Source organism: Sturnira hondurensis, unplaced genomic scaffold (genome assembly GCF_014824575.4).
Source record: "Sturnira hondurensis isolate 20B ecotype Veracruz unplaced genomic scaffold, ASM1482457v3 Scaffold0022215, whole genome shotgun sequence".
NCBI classification, from domain to species: domain Eukaryota; kingdom Metazoa; phylum Chordata; class Mammalia; order Chiroptera; family Phyllostomidae; genus Sturnira; species Sturnira hondurensis.
The window spans coordinates 14254679-14274101 of record NW_028094846.1 but is presented as its reverse complement, the minus strand read 5'-3'; the positions used below and the strand labels follow the sequence as shown (position 1 = coordinate 14274101).

Below are 19423 nucleotides of genomic sequence, written 5' to 3'. Positions count from 1 at the left end.
ATTTATTAAAAATGTAGTTATGGCTAAATAAACGATTTTAAATGGAAAAAATAAATACAGTTATGATGTTTTAACAAAAAATAAAGAGAATATTTAATATTCTCATGGGGCTATTGTTTCTTTTTATCTGTTTCCCCGAAATACTAGAAAAAAACCAAACCAAGGGAAAACTAAGCAAAACACAAAAAGTGAGCGAGAAGGGGAGGCATGCAAATGGTAAACATTGGTTCATTCAACAAAAATGTGAGTGTCTGTTATACGCCAGGAACTCCTCATCAAGGAGCAGTTGGCTTTGATTCGGAGCCAAACACCAAACTGCAGATGTGAATAATGGAAGTGAGTCAAATGCTAATAGACTAATTTTAGAGGCACGGGTAAGTGGGAGACAAGTAGATACATTAAGCCCATGACTAGTAACTCAGTCACCCAGATTACTACACAAAGTCAACTCGTAGGTGGGTCAATTGTCTTTTGAGGCTTGGTCTTGAAAGAGTCTTCATCTGAGTCTTGAAAGAGGTGAAGGGAGAGGTTTTCTTGGGCCAACCAAGAAAGAGAGAGCAGAAGGTGAAGTTCCTTGGGAGGAACTGGAACGAAAACAAATGCGTACACTCAAGTGGCAAAGTCAGTCAGTGACACAAGCATCTTCTCCGTCAGACATGTGCTCTAGATGCCAAAACCACCTTTATCCATCAAAGCATTGATGGACCTTTTTCTAAAACAAAACCGAAATCCTGCTCAATGCTGTCGCTTTGGGTTCATTTACTTTTAAGTGAAGTCAATATTCTAAATTTTTTTTGTCAGGAATGGTAGTATTTCTAGTGTCTCCTCTTGCTTCACTAACAAGAGGCTTCAAAAAATGATGGTACATATACACAATGGAATTCTATGCAGCAGAAAGGAAGAAGGAGCTCCTACCCTTTGCAACAGCATGGGTGGAACTGGAAAGCATTATGCTGAAATAAGCCAGGTGTTGAAAGACATGTGCTCTAGATCATATGATACTATATGATCTCACCTTTAACAGGAAGCTAACCAACAAAATAAACAAGCAAGCAAAATAAAACCAAAGACACTGAAGTAGAGAACAGGGGGACTGTGACCAGAGGAGAGAGGGGAGGGAATTTCAGGGGAAAGAGAGAAAGGATTTACAGGAACTGGTATAAAGGACACATGGACAACAACTAAGGGGGGTGGAAATGGGAGGGAGGTGGGGAGCACTGGGGGGGGGTGGGCTGGGATGGGAGTAAAAGACAGAAAACTGTACTCGAACAATAATTAAGTTTAAAAATTTTTTTAAAAGAGGCTTCAAAGATGTGAAAGGGTGCTGGGCAGTGAAAACCTAGATGCTGCAATTTGCTAATCTTTGCACTCTGAGAAAGATCTGTAGCAGTGGCAGGCTATATGAAAAGAAGTTTTAGGAGGCTAGTTTAAAATGGGATTGCAATAATCACATAGCTCAGCTCACTTTCTTTTATAATTTATAATCTTCATTGGCATGGCAACATATGAAAGCTTAGAAAAGGGAAAGCAACTCATTTTGACAGCAAAACTTAGCCCAATGCTTTGGAGAAGTTCCTAGAAATGCATTTAAAAAAGTCAAATGTAGGAAAAGAAATGTTTTTTTTCTCCTCCCACAGCTTTGTGAATTAATGCTGTTGGGTAACAGGGTGTTGAGTCACAGATTCAGTTTCACCTTGATTAGTTCCAGCCAAACAGGTGGTACAGAAACAATGTAATGTATGGGCAAGGGCTTTCTTCCATCTCAACCTTTTATCTACAAACAAAAACGCTGGGGGTGTGGGATCACACACCAGAATAGCTTCAGAATCCCCGAGCTGTAAAATGTTTCATAAACCTCAGTAGTTCACGGAGCGCCTGCCTAAATTCACAACTGGTCTGTCTGTCATTTTAGCTTTGTCTGAGAAATATATATTATATGATTAGGGCCTGATGGCAACTCCTGAACTCCGAGTTCTGTTTTAAAGAGTCTCCATTTGCTTTCTCATGCCAACTTTGCTCAGTAGAAACTGAAACCCTTTGCTTAAAAACAACAACAACAACAACAACAACAAAAAAAACAAGATGACCCATATAACCTGTTACGATTCTTGCACTAAACAGCAAAAAAATCTCAAAAGGAGAAGTCTCCCCAAATTCACAGTAAAAAAATCACCTTCTGCGTGCCTACGATACTCTGGTGGGGAGCACGAAGCAATGTTTCTCAACACGCAGCCCACTAAAGTCACGTGCACTGTTAATGACACAGACACCTTTGATACGCAGTCACAGTCTTCGGCATGAGCTTGGAGATGCCTTTTTAACAATTTGCCCAGGTAAGTCTCCTGCACCCCAGTTTGAAAAGTGGGACTTTGAAGTATTTTTATCAGAACCAACAGAAGAACAATGGTATAAAAACACCCACAGAAAAGTGGAAATATTTTGGCAAGGAAAAGCCAACAGCCTTGCTGGCATTCTGTCCTGGAGTTACTCTGCTCGTAGAGTATACTACGCAAACCCAGTAATTCACTTCTATTTCTCTCCAACCATCAAATGCATTGTCAAGTGGCCACATGAAAACAGATGTAAGAATAAAGGCCGTGGGGGTGTGTCCGTTAGAAATCTGCTCGAGGGGATGGGCTGATCAGGTCAAGCGTTCTGTTTCAGCTGCCTTCCAAAGCAGGAATGCCACAGTGAGACCAAATATCAGAGAGCCATTTGTTGAAAGAAATGCCTCTGAAAACTATTCTCAAATGTGGCCACTCCTTCGTAACACTTATGATTTAGTGATAATGGTAACTACATGGAGAAATTAAAGCTTTTCAACAGAAAGGCTTAAAAATTTCAAGTTTTTATGATTGGCAACCTTTTCACTCTCCCTGTACTATGCTTGTTGACGTGCGGGCATTCGTCCTAGGAAAGTGGTGATTAGGCCTACTATAAATGTATAAATTTTAACAACAGTTTAGTTCTTTTTAAAAATATATTTTATTTATTTATTTATTTATTTAGAGCGAGGAGAAGGGAAGCAGAAAGAGAAGGAGAGAAACTTCAATAGGTTGCCTCCTGTTCACCCCCAGCAGAGGACCCAAAACCCAGGCCTGTGCCCTGACTGGGAATCGCACCAGGGTCCTTTTGGTTTGCAGTATGACACACAGCCTACTGAGCCCATACCATCAGGGCAAAAACTCAGTTATTTTTTAATGTAGTTGTAAGTGAAGGATAAGATAACATGCAGCAAAGTTAGAAGATTGCCACGGTACAGTCTGTTGTATCTTCATAAACTGAACTCACGCCTGATCCCACCACCCAGATCAAGATGGAGATCATCACCAGCACTTCCAGAGGCCTTTCTCACACCCCTTCAGAAGGTAAATACCAGCCTGCCACCTATCGCCACAAAATATTGTTGCCCATTGTTGTTGTTTTTTTAATTTTTCCTTAAATAGAATCAATATAGACTCCTGGGTCTGACTTTTTTGGATGACTATTAAGTTGGCGAGATTCAGCCATCTTGACACATGTAGAATACTACATCCATGTCTATTGATGCAAACTCTCCCATTGTGCGAATATGCCATAAACTGTTTATTGCCTCCACTGGTATTTGGCAGTTGGACTTTGGCAGTCTGAGCTATTACCAATGGGGCTGCTACGAACATTTTTGCACATGGCTTTTGGTGCACACACGTGTGTGTTTCTGTTGTGAGATTTCTAAAGAATGGGACTATCGGAACACGGAACTGTGTGCAACAGTATCTCAGCGTGGGTTGAATTCCCAGTCTTCATGCCCATATGAAGTCCAGTACTCCCTCGTACGTTTTTAATGGTCAGTTGCATATTCCCTCGACTGAAGAGCATACACAAGTCTTCTGCCCATGTTTTTCCCATTGGTTGTCTGTTTTGTATACTGATTTGTAGAGTACTTTATGTATTCTGGATATGAACTCTTTGACAGATACACATATATTGCAAATGCATTTTCCCAGTCTGGGGTTTATCTTCTCACTACTTTAATGATGTCTTTTGATTTTTTAAAAAAAACCTAACTTCAATATAGTCCAATGTATGTGTCCATCTTCTTCCTTATGATTCATGCTTTTCTTTAAAGACTACTTTAGCTGTTTAGTACCACAAAAGTTTTCATTGATTTCTTCAAAAAGCTCACATTACCTTTCCCTTTTAGATCTAAAATCCAATTAGAACTAATTTCTTTGTATGGTGTGAGGTAGGTGTTAAGATATTTTTTCATATATACAACCAATAGGCAGCGTCATTTACTGAAAATACCACTTTTAAACCTTCCATTTGCATTAATCAATGATCGTATAAAGGTAAGGCCTGTTTCTGGACTTCTGTTTGTCTACGAGTCCAAAGTCTATTCATGAAGCAGTATCACTGTCTTAGTCATCACAGTTTCATAGTAAGTCTTGATATCAGTAATATAAATTCTCTTTGTTAACATCTTCAGGATTATTTCAGCAGTTATTCATTTCAGCCCCTCAAAGACATCATTCTATTATCTTACTGCTTCTATTTGTTCCATTGAGGAATCCACTCTCAGTTTTTTACTTTGTTGAGTATCTTTTTTTCTCTGGATGCTTTGTAGAGTTTTTCCCTTTGTCTTTAGTTTTCAGCAGTTTTGCTACAATATATGTAAGATTGGTATTTTTTGTGTTTCTCCTTGGGTTCAGCATACATATACATAAATATAGCTTGATGTATTTTATCAGTTGCAAGATATTCTCAGCCTTTATATCTTCAATTATTTCTGCCCTGCTTTCTCTCTCTTTTCCTCAATGCTTTTTAAATCGTGTCCCAGACATTTTTATGCTTTTATCCTGTATTTTATTTCCATTTTTGTTTTCTGTGGTTCAATCTGGATATTTTCTACTGTCCTATTCAGTTCCCTAATTCTCTCTTCCACTAGGTTCAAATGGTGCTAAATCCATCTGCTGAGTTTAAATTTCAGTTACTGCGTTTTTAGTTCTAAATTTTCCATTTGACTTTTTCCTCTATATCTGGTTTCCTGGTTTAAAGAAAATTCTCCATCTTGCTGTCTCAGATATCTGAAAGTCCATACTCAGTACAAATGGATCTATTTGTTCTTCCTGATTTTTGTTGTTGTTGTTGGTGGTGGTGGTGTTATTCCTGGCAAATCTGATCTGAATGCCAGACCTTTTTTATAAAAAATTGGGGAGTGGTAGTTAGATCTGCCTCGACAGAAGACCCATCTTATGTTCTGGCAGAAAGTGTGAGTAGCATGGATCTCCTCATTCTAATCAGAAATTGAATTGACTAGAATCTTTGTAGGGTTCAGCCTACCCCCTTGTTCACTTCCACTAGAAGCTCCTCTACCAAGAGCTTAGGTTGTTCACTAGATTCCTTGTCATTTGGCAATTCTGATCTCCAATAGTTTTTCCTCTTAGCACTGTGGGACTGCTGCTATCTCTGCTCTGTTTTCGGGGATTTTATGCTTGCGCTTAGCCTGCTGCCCTACACAGACTTAGAATTTGGCGCAGGCACACAGAGAAAGCACCAACTATCAGGATTCTCTATGCTTCCCTTTTTCTTGGGGAACTTGCCCCTCAAATTCTAACTGACTTTGTCCTGAAACTCAGCTTTTATGTCCCCAAGTCTTTTGAGACTGCCAGAGCTGTGATGGATTCTCTGTCTCCACTGTTTAGCTACTTCCCATAACATCCCTATTAGCTCCCAAATCTACCTAGATTCAGCAGTGGGCAGAGGGGGAAATGGCTTACAGAAAACTGGGCCTACTTCAGGGACTTTTCTTCTCCATGAGATCTTGGTCTCTCAGATCCCAGTTCACTCAGCAGCTTCCAATCATTCAGGCACTTTAAAAATGAATTTCATCTGTGTTTTCTAAATTGCTCTTCCAGGAAATGAATATTCTATCAGGTACTTCAGCATAATCTGATAACCGTTTAATTATGAACTTGACCAGACATGTATTAATCCCTATTCATTTTGGTTTTCATTCTTCATCCGGCTGTTTAAACATTTGTGGCTTTTTCCAAGTCATCTGCCCCACTCACTACTCACCTGAGGACACAACTCAGGTCCATACTTCGCTGGGAAATAAAAGGAAAGGAATGGATGTACTCTTTCAATTTCCCTTCCATATACTCCCATGACTTAAAAAATATATATTTAGAGTTTAAAAATGTATTTATTCATAGTTAAGTTCTTCCCTCATGTCCTAGAAAAAAGTATTCATTCATATACTCTTTTCTCAATTCAACACTCCATTCCACCTTCTCTCATAGATTTCTCATTTATTTCTCCCCAATCCAAAATTTAATCTATGCATATCTGCTTTGCCCTGGCTACTTTCTCTCAACCTATCAATATAAACACACATTAATTACCCTAAAAAATAAATGCAACTTTATCATCTGCTAGTTTTTCAAGAACTTTACTCTCCTCCATCAATGCTTTTAGAAAAATAAATGTCATCTCATCATCCCATGAATTTCCAACTGTGTTCTGCCTTCTTCTACTATTGTCATTATCGCTCTGTTCTCTCTATTGTAACATCTTTGCAGCTTTATTGAGATAAAATTGACATATAACCTTGTGTAAGTTTAAGGTACATACTACAATGGTTTGATACACTTATATACTGCCAAATGATTACCACAGTAAGGTTAGTTAACACCTTCATCACCTCACATAATTACCATTTCTTTTTTTGTGATGAGAACACTTAAGATTTATTCTCTAAACAACTTTTAAGTATACATCAACCTGTGGCCCATGGATGACATGCAGACCAAGATGGCTATGAATGCAGCCCAACACAAAATTATAAATTACTTAAAACCTTTCTTTTTTGCTCATTAGTTTTCATTAGTATATGTGTACTTAATGTGTGGTCCAAGACAACTCTTCTTCCAGTGTGGCCCAGAGATGCCAAAAGATTGGACACCCCTGTCATACAATATTGTCAATTATAGTTATCAATCTGTACATTAGGATTAGCTGAACTTATTCATCTTACAACTGGAAGTTTGCACCCTTTGAATAGCATCTCCCTATGCTACTACACGTTCACTCCTCCCCACCCAGCTCCTGCCAATCACTATGTCCCTATGGTAACTTCAAGGTAAAATTCAATGAGCTTGTCTCAGTTTTCACTTCATTTGGCAAATACGCAGCATTCATTGTGCAGTTTTCTCCTTTTGTGTCCAAGATACCATTATTTTGTGATTCCCTGCTTCTCTAAACGTTTCTTCATTGTATCTTTTATATGTTATCATTGTAAGTCCCTCCCTCAATTCACTAATAAACTGTGGACTTCTTCCTCTCTCTTGCAAGCCTCTATTCAAACCTTTCAAAAGGAAGTAGACCCCTTAAAAATGTAATGTGCATGTCGTCAAAAGTGATTCAAAAAAGAATGATCACAGTTTCGTCAACAGTCTTAAGAACACCCAACATGCACCCCTCAGGGCACAGGGAGGCATCCATCCTGTTGTCCCATTAATCGTCTAATTAATGTCAGATGCTTAAAAGCCCATCATCTCCAGGTTCAATGGCAGTCAGCAGGCATTCTTCCATTTCCTCCAAGTTGCAAGCAGGACCGCCACAAACACAACAAATAGGGGAGTCTTGATTACATGTTCATACGTAATCTAAAGCTGAGAAGTACATTGTGAAAGACTCCCATCTCCTATAGCCATTCTGAATCAGTGCTGGCTTTTCTTTAACTCTCCCTGGACTCTGGCCTGCACATAAATATTCTCATCGGCATCTAATCTACATCTGTGTTCCCCACCTCTACTCTGAGATCTTCCATCTGCCCTTGAAAGCCTTAAAATTACCTCATATACCCACTAAGTACTTCAAATTTGTTTGAAATCACCTCAAATGCATTTTTTCACATCTTCCCTTCCCTAAATGTACAAGAGAAAAACAAAGAAAAAAACAAAACAAAACAAAACAAAAGCAACCCCCCCCAAATCTAAAAGTAAAACCTTATACGTTTTCCTGACCTTCCTGCTTTCCTTAAGGGCACCCTCATTTCTAGCTGCTATGGTCAGAAACATGAGAGTTGTTCTCTTCCTCGCAGCTCCTCCAGTTAACATATCCTAGATTGACCTATTTCACCTGTCACAGGCCTCTCACACCTGGCTCCTCACTCCTCCCGAGTGATCACTGCCCCAGTTCAGCTAAGCACCACCCCTCGCCTGGACTAGTCATATAATTTTATAGTTGCTTGATTTCTCACAATCAAGGCACGTCCCACTGTGCCGCCACAATTGTCTTTGTGAAAGCCACTTTTGACCTCCAGGGCCTGTGAAGCAGGCTTGAAGGGAGCCAGAAAGGCCAAGAAGGGCCCCCACCACCAGACCCCGGACCACGTCCACGAAGTGGTCGTCCTGCACCCAGCACTGTGGTGTTGCTCTCACAAGTCCACACAGAGGCCACGAAGCTTCTTCAAGATTCACACGTGTCAAACATTCACCCCGTCGCACTGAAGGCAGAAGCATTTGTTCTGCCGCAGGGAACATCGCTTCTCTGTCACTGGAGTGTATCATTATGTTTTAGTTGATAACTAAACATTGTTGAAGCCGTTGTCCTTGTCCTCAGAATATCCAAGATAAGGGCCCAAAGACCGTACACTTAAAGGTTGAGTCGAACGCGATGTTCTCTCCCTGTTCTCCTTATCTGATACATACATGTTCTGTTTTCCTCTCTGGTAAAATCGGCCACTGCAAATTACATTCCCTAGAGACTCATGTACAGACATCTGAATAAAAATAAACATAGTTCCACAGAAAGCCTCCACTTGCTGAAACTGAGACTCAGAGGCGTTTAGGGAGTAAGGTCATTTACAGACAGGGTTTGAACCTAGTCTTTCTGCAGCCAATTTCCTTGCTCTTTCATTGATACCAACATTAATAACTCATACTTATTTTTGCCTCTGTTACACTCTAAACTCCACGATGGCAGAGACCACATCTTTCCTATGCATTACCTTGTCCAGTAGTCTGACACAGAGCCTGACCCATTAGAGGAACATGATAAATATTATGAAAATAATGGATGGTGACCTAGCCCTGAGCAATACTGTAAAAGAGGTGACCTTTGGCGTAGGCACAACAGTCCCTCTTACTTCTTTTCCCTCTGGGTAATACAGCTCATCCTTCCTGGTGCGTTGTCCCATCCCATGCATTTGTCTTTTAACATATATCAATGTTGGCCATTTCTTGCAAGTTCCTTCATGTTTAAGCTTTATTTCCAAATAACAAATGCCAAATAATTTTTAAAATATCATCAAATCCCAATTTGCCTCTCTTAATAACGCCAAGGAATAAGGTAGCATGCTGGGGGGGCTTATTTGTAGGGACCAGACTCCCTTGGGAGGAGGCTCCAAATTGGAATCATTATAGCTCCAGATGCTGTCAGATAGTCCCTGCAAATTTCTGCAAAGACAGAAGCTGGGAAAGTTGGTGACGAGCAAAGCCCTTGCAATGGCAGCATTTCCTAGAAACCCAAATAATCAGGGAGTACTTCTCTCATTTGAAAGTACAAAGCAGCTTTTTTTTTTTAAATAATTTTTTTATTTAATTCTTGTTCAAGTTGAAAGTACAAAGCAGCTTTATCAACAGTATCTTGAAATCCCTTTATCAAGCACAGTCTCCAATCTAAACTCTGGTTTTCTTTCTCCTTTTTCTCAGGGTCTCAGATCTAGATTAGTGCTTTCTCAGGTCACATGTTTCCTTTTATAAAGAGACATGAAACTACCAGAAGGTACCACCAGCCAAATGGATGCCAGGAAGAAAGACCAATATCATCTACTCTCAAAGTCACTCGGTACATTGTGTACATTCATGGGGTGGGCTATCCGCCGGCGTATAGTAAAAATGACATTGTAAGAAGTGTTGATATTTAGGAGAAACCAAAGAAAGATACATGCAAAACAACACAAAGAAAAGTGTAGATCTACAGCAGAACTGAAATTTTTCTTGTTGCTTATAATTGCCCTTTTACTCCAATCTCAATGATGCCCTTTTGGAAGAAAATAAAAATATCTTTGTCATCAGTATCTATGCTTGGAATGTCTTAAAGGTGTATAGTCCAGGGATGTTTCTTGCCATCTGTTTGGGAGAGGGAGAGTAATTCTCCTGAAGTTTTTATGTGATCTTATAAAACATATTTATGTAGATTATTCATGTTACTGTATGGATTTAACTATATGTATGGATTACACTCTATGCAAAAATAATCCTTTTTTATTAAGACAGGAGTTCTCAACCTTGACATTTTGAGCTGGCTTGGCTCTGGGACACTGTCTTTGGCCTCCGCCCATTAGATGCCAGTAGGTTACCTCTGTTATGACAACTAAAAGTGTCTCCAGGTATTGCTGAACGTACTCCAAGAGACAAAACTGACCTACAGCTTACGACCACTGCCCTAAAGCAAGGCACTAATCTTGCTACCTGACACTAACCACCAGCATAAATCATTACAAAATAGCCAAGTACCCTAATTAATGTGTATTAGATACACTATGTCAGGCCCATTTTTACAACCTTTTCTCATGATTTTTTTTCCAAATAGAAATGTCCTTCATCCACTCTACATATGAAAACTCTAAGTTATAAAACTCTCCACCTGCATTCAAATTATAAAGTAAAGCTTATTGCCAACCATTTTTTACAACCAGTAATGCTGTGTAATCTAAAGGCACAATTACTGAGCACATGCCCTCTTCAGCTGGTTTTCCAAAGATGTATTTTCACCCTGTTCTTCTCCCCAGCTAATCCCATAAGTTGCTTGAAGGCAAAGCTGCTACACAATTAGACATGAGAGAAACACACTTGAGCTATAATCTCAAAACATAACAGCTGCACGGTTTTGGACTTTTTACTTAATGTCTTTAAATAATTTTTTACATCTGCAAAATTTAAATAAAAACCGCACATATCTCAGAGTTACTGAAGGGAACAAATCAAGTCTAATAAAAAGTCCCAGGAACTCTGCTTGGCATTTGTATGTGTTTATTTAACAAACACTTCTATTGTATACACAGCGCATGAAGTACTTTTCCAAACACTCCATAATCTCATTTAATCCTCATAAAATAAAACCTACGAGGAAGATGTAATTATTACCACCATTTAACAGTTGAGGACCTTGAGACCTAGGAAAGCTAGACACGTTGCCCAATACCCATGGTTAATACACAGTGAAAGGAAGAGTGGAACCCAAGGCAGCCATCACCAGACTCCTTGCTCTAACCACTGAGCACCTCCCCCCTTTGGTATAAAATAGGCACTCAGTAAAGTTATCTGCCATAAGTGCTGTGTTTATTGCTTCTGCAGTTCTTTAAGGCACTGAGTGACTACTAAGTACAGAGCAGATGCTCAGCTTTCATTGCTGAGACGTCAACAATAGAACCTTGCTAGAATAAGCATGGGTTTGTATTTCTGCAACGTTTCCTTTCCAAAGTTAAAATTTCAAAATTGATATTTCATTCTGTATCTGGAGATGGGGATTGCCTCTGTACTCAATTTCAAATCATTCTGCCTAGATTTTCTCTAAAATACTTCATAAAAAACATTAAGTGAAGAGTGAGAATCGAAAAGAGTATCTAAGGAATCAGTAAAATTTACAGACACCCTCAGACGCAACCTCAGTGAAGAAATTAGTCATTTAAATTTCCATGTCCCATAATTTTTACTTTTAATAACATTTTAATATATGAAAGTATATTAAAATAACATACAATTGTTTTCACATAAGTACTTGAACCTTTGGAGTAGCAGAGGTATTCGCTCTGACATAAAAATGTGAAGAGCGTACTTTTCTTAAAAAAAATTTAACCTATTTTAAATTTAGTTTCATTAGATGTTAATTACACATTTACGATATAAAAGTGGTACATGATTTTTGGTAAAGAGAACTTAGTTAGCATAGGAAAAGTTGGCTGTATAGCACTCAGCTTTTAATTAAGGTTTTCCTTCATTTGGTAGAACATTAACAAGGGAAAGTATGGATTTGAAAAATACAAAAAAAGTATTTTAAGAAGAAGCAGCTCAAGTTTAAGACGTATATGTAAAGAACTGAATGAGTAGGACCCATTACTGACAGACAGGTCTTGAAGAGAAGGGGACAATGGGACTCGTGTGGCTGTTAGTATGATAATGTGCTCTTCGTTTTGACAGGCACCTGCTCACATTGTCTCACCAAAGCACCACTGCCTGACATACAACTGGACTATAGCCCTGTTTATCCTACTGAATAAATGTGGTGAAAATCCACCCAATGGCCAATTAATGTTATCAGAACATCTCAGGACAGTATTATTCACTGGATTCATCAGATCTATAGAACACAAATACATACGAAGTAAAAACACACAATCGAATAAAATTGAAGTCGCAAGGAAAAGGACTAACTGTACTCATAAACCATTTTACAACTTAATAAACTGCATAACATTCTAAATCAATGAGCAAGCAGCAATGACTTCCCGACACATCCCATTTCCCCACTGCATAAAAAACAAAGGCGAGAGATGAGATGAGAGGTAGACATGTGTCCTGGAACACTTTATTCATTGAAAAATTACCTTTTATAGCCCACTAGGAAATTATATCTTTAAACTTAGAATTTAAAAAATCTTGGGTGGATGCTCAAAAACATTCCAAGAATATTAGTAAACCCAAATTCATGTTTACAACCTGAGGGCTGGTGTTAGAAAAATATTTGATTCAGAAAAGATATATTTGAGGGTAGCCAGTGGCTGTAGGCCAAGAGCAGTGCCACGTATAAAAAATAGTATTTGACACTGCATAATCAACCCAAGAAAAGATTGATTTGATTAATCAAAAGTGTTATAAAGTCTCTGTACATTGAAACCCAAGAAAACTCCAGATAGCCATAGATAGAAATAACCAGGGATATTTATTATTCACAAGAAATGGAGTATAAAATTATTTTTAAACTTCTCTCTCTAGTGAAGCAAAAAAAAGCAATAGCCAAGAAAAGAAATATATAATTACATATGTATATTTTTTATTCATCCAAAATTCTCTGGGATCTCACTACAATGCTAGGCTCAAGACTAAGGACCTATTTCCTAAAAAGTAAGTGAGACACAGGCCCCAGGTCCTAGAAGGGCATGGGTAGACTGCCACGTGACACGCACTACCTCACATGACAGGAGTCTGTGAGGCAGCCCAGCAGTGTGCTGTGCCCACGGGTATCAGACTATACAACAGAAAGACCATTCCACCATTTCTTTCTCTCAAGCTAAAAAAAGAAGAAGAAGAAGAATCTATTCATTTGCCCAACATAGAAATCCAGGCTGGAAATTTCTTGTCTTCAAGGTGAAAAACTGAAAATTATCCCCATGCACAGAAAGAATGTGCTTTGGATCATCCGAAGGTTATATATAAGAAATCAATGTCTTATACTGATATCCGAAAAATCTGAACAATAAGAGATAATATTTATTGGGTGCTTTCTATGCCTTAGGCATGTAAGTGCTTCACATGTATCAGCTCACTGAATTCTCACATGGCTTAGATGACAGAGAGGAAGAAGACAGAAAGAGGAAACTCGCCAAAGACACAGGACTGGGGAGTAGTGTTTCGCCATTGGACATGGTTTTTCATAAATCTGCCTCTTCTCTGGAGATGCTGATCACCGTAGAATTCAAGAATGGCTATTAGAGAGGATAATATATTTTCATACCAATTTGGACATCAGTCTTGCTGCTGACAAAGATTCTCAAAAGATTCCATGGATGATGTTTCTCTACATACATACCCAACATCCTGTCTGTCTCCCAATATTGACAAATGGGAAGGTGGAGTTCTAAGCTCCTTTCCAGAGAATTATTAGCACTTTATGTTGAGATTCTTATTTCTTGAAGAGGTTTCAGTCTCTGGGTTGTCCCAGAGGTGAGTAGATTGTGGTGGCTGCATTGGAGAGACAAGACTGGAGGAAAGAGTGTACCTTTCCTAAAACTTACGTGGGTTTGGATTTTCTTTAGTTTTTACAAATGTTGGAAAGGCACGTTCCTCGTGCACTGTGCGTGGAATGGTAACTACAGGGTGGCCACAGAGTCTGAACTCGAAGCACTGTCACCCTGAATGCGGGGTCAGGTCTCCCTGGTGTGGCTGGGGATCACCGGGAGGACTTCCCAGAGAGGCATTTCAGCGCCTTCCACAAGTGGAATCCAGGGTCCATGAAATCAGAGGTTTGATGCCAGCGATGGAAGCCACCCTTACAACAGGCCCTGCTCCTCATTTACAGGCAACTCTACGTAGTACCTAGAAGACCTGCAGGTCCTCGGAGAGGGGGAGATGACCCTTATTCTCCCACCTGATCTAGGGCTCAGAGTCCAAATTAGTGAGGTTTAGACAAATCAGGTAAGGCGAGATTTCACAGACCTGGGCGCTGTAGAGATGATCCATTTCACTGCACCGGCATGTGTTAGCTCTTAGAGTAATTAAGAACAGCAAAGCCTTACAAAGTGACACAATGCAGCAAGAGAAATTGAGTATATGCCAATAATTAGTACTTGATATCTACTTTATATATGAATATGTAGTAAGAATCAATTTGCAAAGGAACTTTCATGTTTATTTCATGTCATCTTCCATGTGCTCCGTACGCATCCCTCATGCCACACGTCCCACGCCAGGTGGTTGCTGACTCATCCCAGACCACACATCACTGAAGGAGAGGTGAGGCCCCAAGTGCCTAATCTCTTCTTCCCTCAAGACCACAGATGGTACACACCCAAGGTTCTCCATGAATCCCACAAGAAGCCCGGTGGCCTAGGACACTTTAAATTCTCCCATTCCCTCTGAATCGCCCTGTTTTATACCTATAGTCTCTGACAATAGGTGAAAGGTGTCCCTTGAAACTTCTGTTTCGGAGAACAGCCTGGTTTTCAATAATAAGCATTTATTTAAATGGTATGCAGCCAATGTATGGTGCACCACAGGTGCGCCACGTCACAACCACAGCCCCGGACAGACAGGAGGAGAACAGGATGTCCCAACGTTGCTGTACAATGAAAATCAGACTCCTCCCTGCCTGGGTCTTAGTGATCTCTCAAATGTCACAGAGTCACAAATTAGAAAGAAGGAGAATTAAGTCATATTAAAATACTTACGGAGGATATCTTTGTATGGAGGAGAGAATAACGTATCTGTGAATGTGTGTGCATTTATAGTGCACTCCATACATTTGACCATTTAACCTGAAGTGTGCACTGTGACCTTTGAGACAATAAAAATATATTCCCTACTTCTCTGCATTGCTTGCAATCTGGTATAATCATGACCACCACATAGAAGAATTTGAAATTTCATAGATAATAAACTGTACTCTGTGGTACAAGTTTAAGATACTGGTGTTTATTTTTATTATTCTTCTCCATGATAATGTACCAGGTCATTAGTCCTCTACAGGGATTTTAAAAATAAAAAGTATCAAGATGATTATGGTTATTTCATTTAAAAAAAGTAATATCAGCAAAACCCCAAAACCTTAGAATCTTTGTTTCATTTTAAAATATGTCAAGTCTTGTCTGCTCGTAAGCTCTACAGACTCAGGCTACGCAAACACAAAATGGAAAAAACTGCCTAGATCTTATCTCTCAAAATGCGGTCCATGTATCAGCAGTGTCTGCATTATTTATACGGTAGAATCTACTCCCCAGACCTACTGACTCAGAATCTGCATTTTGAACAAGATCCCCCGGTGATTCATATGCACCTCAAGGTTTGCAAGGCACAGTTTGGGCAGATGAGGTCAGCCTCCGTCCTGCAAATGGCCTAGCCGTTTAAAAATTGGGAACTTGATACAGATCTTGCTAGGAGTTTATCTGAAATAAAACACCTTTTATGCACAGACAGAGAAATTATGAAAGGCAGAAGCTGAAGTTTCTCAAGAAAGCCATAAAACGGTACCTAAGACATTAAGTTTATGAAGATTATAAGCTTGCAAAGAGATTGGTTCAAATATAATTTCATAGTTCTCACAAGTGTATTTTTTCTTATAGTTTAAGTGTTGCCATTAAACTCTGTTGTCTCCTGAATCCTTAAGGAAAGTAGGTCTATCTGCAATCCTACAACTGTCCCTAAAAGACCTAATGTGAATGATGCTAATTTTGAAAAGAGAAAGAGCTCAGTCTCCAATGAGACCAGACAAGAATCCTCAGCACATATGCATACCTGGGACATTGAACATATCTATCAAGGGTATGGTATTTTATAGTTTCAAAAACGCTGTGGTATTCATTTTCTGATTTCATCTTAGGGAATGAAACAAGACTTTCTTTAGTTCTGAATTCTGAGACTAGCCTCCATTATCACACGTGACCTATATTTCCCTCAACACATTTCAGAAGCAGCAGAAACTGTGAGGTCGCCACCACCAGGTGCCAGCTAACTCATTTGGTTATAAAATGAGGTTGGTGACCATGGATATGTGTTTCATTTCATATACACACAAAGTGAATTTTATTACCAACTGAAATTTTACAGTCACTGAGGTCATTCTGAAAACATATATCTTCTGTTAGAAGAGGGAAGGGACAGTACAGAGGTTCACATGCATCCGCCCAGCACTTGGCTCCTGGCGGGATGCTGACCTGCTCTCTGCTCTCATTACCTGTTAGTTACCTGTGACATCGACTAGAACCTCCCAGAGTTCCAAAAGTGAGTTCTGTTCACACAGCCAAATGAATGCAAACTACCTATTTGAAAAATAAGACTGCGGTGAGTCAGGTGCACATTTGAACTTCAGACTCCCTTTCCGTATGCCATTAACATAAGAGGATGAGGAGGGTGGTGCCGGGTATGACAGGTACACCCGAGCATCCTGGGAAGAGCAGCTACGTCTCGGAAGGTGCTGTCTGTCCTTGGCTGGCCCGGGGCCCTCAGGCTTTAAACACCACGAAATGAGTGAGGTGTTGTGATTAAAATGTTAGTTCTGACCCCGCCAAAGACAGCTTATGGTGTGCTGCTGACTTTACTATGACTTAGAAATGCAGTGAGATACTTCTAAATGAAGCTAGTCAGGATTTATCAAGGCACAAAATAAAATATAGATGAGATACATATAATCTTATGCTTAGAGAGAGAGAGAGAGAGAGAGAGAGAGAGAGAGCACAGATATGGGTATTTTACCAGAAACCAATTATTTGATTTGTGGAGCCCTGGAGAAGCCCCCAACACTAAGCTGACAAGCTTGCAAGGCCCATTGTAAGCCGGGCAGATTTGTAGGCAACGCTGACAAGCATAACACTAAGGCCATTCTTTTTCACAAACATGTAAAACTTTATGGAAATCTGCCTTTTTAAACGAATGCAGACCCTATCAACAACAGAAGAGAGCATAGGTTTCTGTTCTCTTAGACATTTTTTCACAGCCTTTAAACAACGTTGATACGCAAACATCCCCCACTCAGCTGACCTTGGTACTTGGTGTAGATCAAGTTCACCCAGCAATGTCATTCTGATTTCTCCTAGAAAAGTGGCGCTCATGCCTACCCCTTTTCTCACTACAAGCCCCTCTGACTTCTCCAAAATAAAGTGTTGGTGCCAGGCAGTGTCCTTTTCCTTTTTCACACCAACCGTAGAATTTATTTCTCTAAGACTCTCCCTTGTTCTTTCTCCTTATCGCTTCCTGACTTTCTGCAAACTCATTAAGGTGATATAAAGGGTTGGCAGCAATTCCTTCCTCTTGCCAAACCAAAAAAAAAAAAAAAATGTTTGACTCAACCAACATAAAATCAAGTTACAAATGCTGAATGAAAAGTTCAACAGAATGTGCTGGCGCGGTGCTTTCTCCTAGCGATTAATCTCCAGTGGCTAATACATCCACGGGCCCTTCACCTTAAAAAAGAAGGTTCCAGAGATCAAGGGTCTCTAGACCCTGTGGGGACCCCAAAGGTGTCTGCTCCCTGTTTTGTGAGATGAAGGAGTAATATCTCACGCTCCCTTTTCACGTCAACTCAAACAGATTTCAAAAGCCACGTGCAGCCTTTCTCTCTGCCTTGTGCGAAGTGTAAGAGCTGAGGAGCAAGGCGCCTGCTGCCTCTGGTGGAGTTGGGGAGCAGTCAGACCCGCAGCAGCTGCCAGAGGCTCACACAGAACACCTGCACTGCTCTTGGGCTTATGGTAAGGGCAGTGACACCCACATTCGGTGCATGACTGAGCTTGCTGCCGCCTTAGTAAGAGATGATTAGATCTCTTTAAAGTCACACCAGGTCAGTAACTCGCATGCCTGGCAAGTTACTGATACAGTCTTTAGTTGATTTAAGAATGGCTTTGCTAACTAACAGCATGACCTCTTGAGTCGTACGACCTGGGTCTTTCTCAAGGTCATGAGGGATAACCTTTTTGAAACGTGGCTTCTACTGCGGCTTCTAACGTGGCTTCTCTTTCATAGGAGCCTTCCTTCCTGTGAATTCTCATTTGAACGATGGGCATGCAAAGAATTATAAAAAGCAAAAGAAGACTCACTTAAGAAAAGCCAAGGAGTGATGAACTGGGTTAGACTGAGGTAGGAAATAAAATTTACAAGATAAGCCCCTGGGCCAGACTAGAGTTGAAAGAGGTGCTCTCGTTCCCCTCACCTCTCAGGCGAACCACCACTCACCCAGAGTCTTGCATCAAATTCTACCTCCCGTTCACCTCTTTACTTCTCTGACTTTTACCGGCTGCCCGGACGCCTTTCTTCACTCCCTGAAGTCTTGAGCATAGAGCCCTCGTTCTTCTTTTCTTAGTACTTAACCTCTTTCTATCCTCCCATTTTCACTGTGATTTAAAAAGTTCCACCCCCTCCTGGTCTTCAGAATTAAAAGTGTATTTCCACAGTCGCCTCCAATACATTTAACAGGGTTTGGCCCGAAAAAAAACATTTTTCAAGATCCACTTGTGTCATTTTCCCCATGGCATGCGTCTCTGATGAAATCTCAGACCTCCGTCTTTGTCATAGCCCTGGGTGTCCTCCTTGACCTACTGTCCTCTTTTCTAACAACACTGGACGTGTTCTCTGTTTTTACAAGCGCTCTGCTCGTCTCCTGCCCTTGAACATGCCGTTGTTCTCTAGGTCTTCACCCTGTTCTCATCCTCCACATGCTTCCCTTTCCAGTACCCTGTCATTCGGCAGGGAAGCCTTCCCTGTTTCCCACACTGACCAACTGAATTCTCCATTCCTTCTCCAGAACCTGTTCTGAGGGAGAGATTGCCCTCCAGGTGTTTTAGAAGGAATCTATAACTTTATCAAAGTCAACACCATCGTATTGTTCCACCTGTCTTTGTATTCCCACTTCAATGGCTGCCAGCCATTGGGGAGGTCAAGACTGACCGGGAAACTGCTTTCTACAGCTCAGAGAAGGGTACTGACAAGTTAATTCAACACTATTCTCAGGC

General features: G+C 40.2%; 1 protein-coding gene across 1 annotated transcript in view; it reads right to left on the bottom strand.

Annotated features, from left to right (window-relative positions):
• Nucleotides 1-19423, bottom strand: part of PLA2G4A (phospholipase A2 group IVA) — a 147473-nt gene that overhangs the window by 84878 nt on the left and 43172 nt on the right. The window lies entirely within an intron of this gene.